We start from the raw sequence: 7,046 nt of genomic DNA, 5'->3' as shown, positions 1-7,046 counted from the left end.
ATAGGTTCAAGAGAGGTCCAAGGTATAGTTCCATTCAGAGAAGACTTAACAAATATTTCCATTTAAAATACAACAGATACTAAGAAGCATTTATAATCTTAATTGTACTGCCTACTACTGCAAGCAGTGTGGCCATTTCAGAAAACTGACAGGACTAAAAATATTTTGACTGATAAATATATTAATCTGTGTTTACATTTTATGTCTTTTTTTAAACTACCAATCAGGTTTTTACAAAATTCCATTACAATAGTAAGGTTGTTGAAATCAATAGCATAAAGGTAGCAAAGGACTGGTTCAAAAATAGCACAATATGCACAAAAGGATTTCAAAAGAATAATTTCCTGGACATCAAAACCTTAAACTTCAGCTATAATTAATTGTGGCTGGTTAACACATATTTTCTGGTCTTCAGCATTTACAAATAATTTAATTTTCAGCCAATTGTTTTGCACTTTCAATAGACTGTAAATAAATGTTAATTCATTATGTTCTAGAATATTTATTTATGTAATAGCTATTGTGCCAAAATAATTCAGTTTTATTTATTTTGTTTAGCATGATATGGGAGTGCAGCTTTTGTCTTTATATTTTGTGTGCATTTTATGTGTAGGAATTGTGTGATGTATGTTTTCTGTAAATAACACACAGTACCTTATTAAACATAATTGCTGGAAAGGTTTAGTTGCTGGCCTTATTTGCACTTTCAGCTTCATTCCTGCATCAGTACCAACCCTATTAATTGGCTGATACAGCAAACTTCACTTGTCATTTGCTGGGCCTTGAAACCGCCCTTAGCCTACATCCATTGTGGTATGGATGACCAGTGTAAAGCCAGTCAGATCCATCCCTGCCACAGGGGATGACAGTCTTGCAGTGATGCAACGCTATGGTTTTATTAGCTGGTTTAAGGAGGCTCCCTACCCTCCCATGTAAAGACTGAAAACATTTAAATGGAAAAGGTTTAAATGAAGAAGAGTTCTATTCATTTTAGCTGACTAATTTGTCCTGCTGGGTCACTAATGTGAGTGCTACAAGTTACCTTATCATGGACAGAGTTTTACCTCGGGTTGGCTAACGTGGCACTCGAGAGGCCTCTGGCTTCAGTCACCTCAGGGAGGTCTATCAGGTGCTGCAGCCATGAGGGAAGAGGTGATCTGGCACGTAGCCTTTCCTCTCCAAGATCCTTTGTCCTAACCTGAATACTACAGGGGATGGCTCTACTACTGCTGGGCAAGCTCTGACAGTGGCCAAGTGTGTGCCAAGGGAATGATGATGTTCACATGGCAAAAGTCTTTCCTATTGCATTCACACTGGCTCTGCTCTGCGAAGCTGGATGTCATAAAACTGATTAAGCCTGAAATTAGAAATTGCAATTATTATCTCATAATTAAGCTTTGGAGATGACCTCATTGATATAGTCTACATTTCGCCTCAGACAGAGAGTACACTTTTCTTGGCGTTGACCAGGACTGTGTGGACTCAGTATACACATGAAGATTTTCTTTTTTTTAATCTATAAAAATAATTACATCCTTTTAGTCAAAACATAAATTCTGCAAAAGCTGAGAGTCACCAGGGAAATGCTGACACATAGAACCGCTATCTGCTTAGTACCTGCAGTCTGAAAGGAAAGAATTACACAGTTAGGAAATATTCTGCAGCATGATGAAATAATTTATTTTAACTTTGCTGTCTGACTAGAAGTTCAAGATGATTCAGAGGAAAACCAGCTAATAACATAGAGACAAATTGTGTCGTCTTATTTCAAGTGAGAAATATTTATTTCTATTTGTACTGCTCTATGAATACACTTCAGATGTTTTTTTTCAGATGCAGAATCTTCCCAGAAGTAAAGCATGCAGTAGAATGAACTACAGGGACACAATTAATTCAAAAGACGTTTTTATCTTTACAATCAATTTATAACATTTGTGAGTTCATGATTTTATTTGTTCCAGATTTGTTCCTATTGTTTGGACTTTCATTTATTTCTGTGTTAACTGGTTTATAAAGCTGCCAAGTTTCAGCTTGGCTCTGCACATAGACTGATCCTTCATCCATTTAGTATGTTTTTATCCCCTTCGTTTATTCTTTTATTCCTTAGAACCTCTAACTGGTTTACTGATTTGTTGCCAAACAGTCTCTATCGTGTAGATATATCCCAGTGATACAAACAGAGGTTTTATGGCACCTCCATATCAACAAATGAATGCAGTTTACCTATCTCAATGAAACTGGTATCTGGCATTTTTTAATTTTCCAATAAAGGGTGCTGTATAAGTAACAGGCGTTGCTACCTCTGTATCTAACTCATCCAAGTTGCCCAGATAGTTGCTATGGTGCTGATCACAGTCTACATACCTGGAGATTAAATGAAGAAAACTACCGTCTGGCTCTGGCTCTGGGATCCATACTGGGCTTCTCTCGCTCCCTGTGTTGACTTTACAACAGGAAGGCAGCTGTTGATATATTGCTCTTGCTGTATGAAGTCTAACTGACTCTTGCAATAGTGCAAAGAATGAGTAAGAACTCGGGAGAAATGTCAAAATGCACGGAGTGCCTTCCCCTTACGCTTGCAGCTGCGAGTCACAACTTGATCCTGCTTCAATGGAGAGACGCCCCTTGTCTCCGAGCTGTAAGCCCGTGCTCAGATGCTGTGCCAACGCAGCCAAGCAAACGGGTCGGGCAATCCCCAGCCCTGCACTGCTGACGGTCCATACTGCTTTAGTTGTAGCACACTGCTTGGCCTGATTTTGGCCTATGCCAACGAGCATTTCATGAGCGTGTCCAGCCAGTATTTGTGGGTGAGCGTGCACCAGGGACTGTTTCCAGTGGGGAATATGGACAAGCCTGTCCAGCCTGTCTCCGTCCCCTCCCCGCAGTCCTCTGGAGGTTCCCAGGCGGCTTTGCACACCACCATCACACCCGCTTGCCTGAACAGCATAAACGCTGCAGCACAGCCCCCTCCTTATTTCAACATTTCAGACTGAAAAAATATAAACCTGTTCAAAATAATGATTATGTCTGAGGGTGACAGGTTGTGCGATGCCGCTACGTCTGGTCCGTGCTACTTTGCCTCAGGCCCCAGAGCCGCTGACTCTCTTATTTACTGGCAGAGTCATAGTTGTAGCTTTCAGATGAGAGGTGACCAGCAGGTAGTGTCCACGACAAATACCTGCTGCCGGGGACTGGTGAGGTTGCAGACCCCGTGGAGTCGGGATGGTGACACCTTGGACATCTTAGAAAACGTTCTGCATTACAGGGTTCTGCTACTGAGGCAGCTTTTTGCTCAAGCAGCAGTACAGAGCACGAACACCTCTATTTAGGGCTAGGGAGCTTGAAAGGCCAACAGGGTACAGCTCCCTCCTCCCCTGGCACATTTCGCTACTGTTGCTTTATTAGGATTTGATGGTTTTCCAAATGACCAGGCCGGGTGCTGGCCATCGCTAGACAGAGCCAGGGAATCGAGGTTAAATCCAGGGAGGCTGAATCCGACATAGGAGGCTACTGATAAAGGCAGGATCCAAAATATTTTCCCTGGACATCTTGTTCAAACCCAATCAGCCACAAAGCCATGCTAGTGCCAGATAAAAGAGTTCAAATGTGTTTGCAGGACTCTGCAGACAGAGGGTTTCAGTTTTTTTCCTCCTAAGGAAAATGCTGTGAAGGCACACAGCCTCTGCAGACCAGATACAAAGAGAGAGAGAGAGACCAAAAAAATCCCTCTTTTCAAAGAGACACGGGCAAAACAACCTTTTAAGTGCAAGAAGTTTAAATACAATTTAGGAATCTTACAAAATAAGTTAGAGAGAAATCAAAAGGTTTAACCTGCAGGGGTACCAAAAGAGATAATGAATTTTGCTTCAAAAAAAAAAATATTTTAACAAAATGTAACAGCAGAAAATTATAAGTCTAAATTGTTAACATCGCTTTTTAGTAAGGTCAACTGCATAATATACAGTACTTTCACCTTTTCCAGCAATTTTTAAACACCACGCAGCTTAAATAGACTACTTCTGAATTCAGCGGTATTTCTTCTGGGAGCTCTGAATGCAAATCAAGAGGTAATAGTGGAAGAAAATTAAAAGATCTGCTATTCTCATTTCATTTTTTGTACTGATAATAAGGAAAGCAGCATAGAGAGCGATATGGCAAAGTGAACCTCTACCTTGAATAGCTTTTCTTTTGCTGTTAATCTGAAATGCATTACACCCTGCCTTTTCAAATAATCATAATGTTCTTTACTGTAGCCTGCATTAAAGTTTAGCAGGCACAAGCAGCAGCTGTCACCAGAGGTCAAGGTATTAGCAATCAAAGAAAATAATGACCAGATTAAAAATTTATCATTAAAATTACTAAACCAGAAACTTCTATAGCAGCCTATCTTCACCTGGAGCACCAACAGCCAGTGGAGCGCTGCCTCCAGGGGTGTAGCTGTGCCCAGGGAACCCCTGCTGCCCTCAGATGTCTCCCCACAGCAGTGCTGTGGGGCTGGCCAGCCCTCGGTGGGGGTGACGGCATGGCTGGCCTCAGCAGCCAGAGGGGACCCCAGCCTCTCTCAGGAACAGGCACTGCCACCCCAAACCAGCTCCCACAGGACAGGGAAGCCCCCCGACACGGCTGGTGGCTAAAACCCGATCTCCAGCTTCTCATCGTGGTGAAAGGCTGTGGTCAGTGTGCTATACGAGCACCCAAGGTACGCCCTCCACGCATTTACCGACGCTCCATCCAATAACATGTAGGACTGGCTCTTCCTTCATCTGCCCCGTGCACTGCTTTAGCAATAAAATACAGCTCTCGTACAGCACCTAACTAAGGAAATAACCTGTAAATTCATAAAATGACATAATCCAACCATAGGTCTTGGTGTTTTATGACTCAGGTGATGGGGGGACTATTGTAAAAAGGAAGATTCTTATAATTAAAAGGGCAAAAAAGAAAGCATGTACAGCTACAAAATCTAACTGCTGAAGGGTATTTCACAAAGGGTTTGTTTTTAATAGGTTTGGCACTCAAAGGTAATTTCTGAATTCAAAATAAACTCAGAAAACTACATGAAAATGCATAAAGAACGCATAATTACTGACGCAAATTGGAGTATTTCTCTTGGAAACTCCATGTAATAAAAATTATTATTTCCTGGCCCTAATCTGTTTGGGTCAGAGTGACAAAAAGCTAAGCCTTTGTCACATGGCAGGGGTCATCCAGTCGTGTTTAATTTTTTTCCTCTTTTTGCTTTCAAATGCAAATAAAGCACATTACCAATGAAAATAATGATTGTAAATGAATACCTCAATTAAAGGAAATTTACATAAAGATACGTAGGATAGAGGTGACAGTAGATACTCCAACATCCTAACAGACAATAATCCATTTCTTAATCAACTTCTGTCAATAATCATAAGCTTTCTGCTCTCCATGGTTTCCTCATTATAACACCACCTCTTGTGTTTTTAAATAGTTCTTTCTTCAGATGCTGTCCGAGCCAGCAAGTGAATCTGCTAGCTGTATTTGCCGACTCTTTGTGGTTTTTCACAGGGGTACGATATTTCTGCGCAGGAGTACCGTCAGCAGCATTGTAGATGTTCTCAGATAACAGAGAGCCAGTGTTGCCTTGAGTTTTCTTTAGATGTCCTCATTCTCAGTAGGACTGACCCTTGAGGGCTGCAGTACTGGCAGGTTGCTGCCTAGTGTCTGTCTGAAATCTAACGTTTCCTTCCATTTGTAATTCCTGCCCTAATGTTTCTCCTGTTCCAGTTGTCTGGCATGTAACTCCTTTGTGATGCTCCTGATCACTTAGCATTGTTGCCAGAAACTACTTAGAGGTTTGCACAGATTTTTTTTCCCCCCTCCCTGTCACAACTAGCCATTGTTAATAGCGTTAACTGTTTTTGGGGAGGTTGATCACCTTTTTTTTGGAAACACAGGCAAAGGGACTGAGATGATATAGCTAAAAAGATTTATCTGGAATAAAGGCTTTTCAGAGGCAGACTAATATTATGGACATTTTCTAGTCTTATCTATAAATCCAAAGAGAAAAAGATGTGATCTTCAACAGCCAAATTTCTTTCTAATTAATGTACTCTGGATTAAACAAGCAGAAAAAATGTAAGCTACTAATACTACAGTACATCATTAAAAGGAGCTAATATTTTCTTTTTAGTTCAAACTGACTCCCCGTCAATGGCGGCCAAAGATTTCATGATTCCAGTGGTTGCCTTTACTTTCCAAGGAATAATAATAAAGTAATTAAAAGTTTCTTTTAATAAAGAAAGTAACATACGATGCTTTAAACCAGCTGTTCAGTGTTCTGTGTTGTCATCTTCCTTTGGTGGTCCTCAGAGGTGGAATTGTGCCTGCTTCTCCCCAGACTCCCTAGGACTGAACAACCTATTGGAAAAAAATTACAAGGGAAATGAAGGGATTGGTGCTTCAGTGGAGCTCACATTAGCGTGGATTAGAAAACACATATGGGCACAGCAACAATAAATTCAGTACAGATTTAAAACAAAGAAAACAGTGTTAAGCCATATTACATTTTAGAGAAAAAATGTGCTGAAATTAGAACAACAAAGTAAGTCTATTAGGCCACAAAATTTAATATAAGGAGGAGTATGAGCTATATATATATAATTAAAAACATGCAATGAAATGATAACTGAGCAGAGTGCTAGTGACTGGCTTACAGCTGAGTATAATGATCAGCTAAAAACTGTGGTGCCAGTAAAAGATAAGAAAACCATTCTTGTAAAACAATCAGGAAATGTATTTCTTGTTAATATTTTGCCATCTTATTGTTAATTATATTGGCATTTTTGTAGAAGTTATATGTGCTTTTATACTTGCACACATGCCAGATCGAAAGACAAATAGCGTACAAGCTGTAGCCTGCCAGTTCTGAAAACCATTATGCACAAAGCAAGTATTTGATCCACATGTAACATAGCCATTCTCTCTCCCACACAAGCCTTCTCTGCCACGCAAATGCCTGTATTTTATCATTCTCGTCTGCTTTAATAATTTTATAATTACTTCATAATTAA

This window comes from Phaethon lepturus, unplaced genomic scaffold (assembly GCF_000687285.1).
Source record: "Phaethon lepturus isolate BGI_N335 unplaced genomic scaffold, ASM68728v1 scaffold21965, whole genome shotgun sequence".
NCBI classification, from domain to species: Eukaryota; Metazoa; Chordata; class Aves; order Phaethontiformes; family Phaethontidae; genus Phaethon; species Phaethon lepturus.
Note: the sequence above shows the minus strand (reverse complement) of the source record.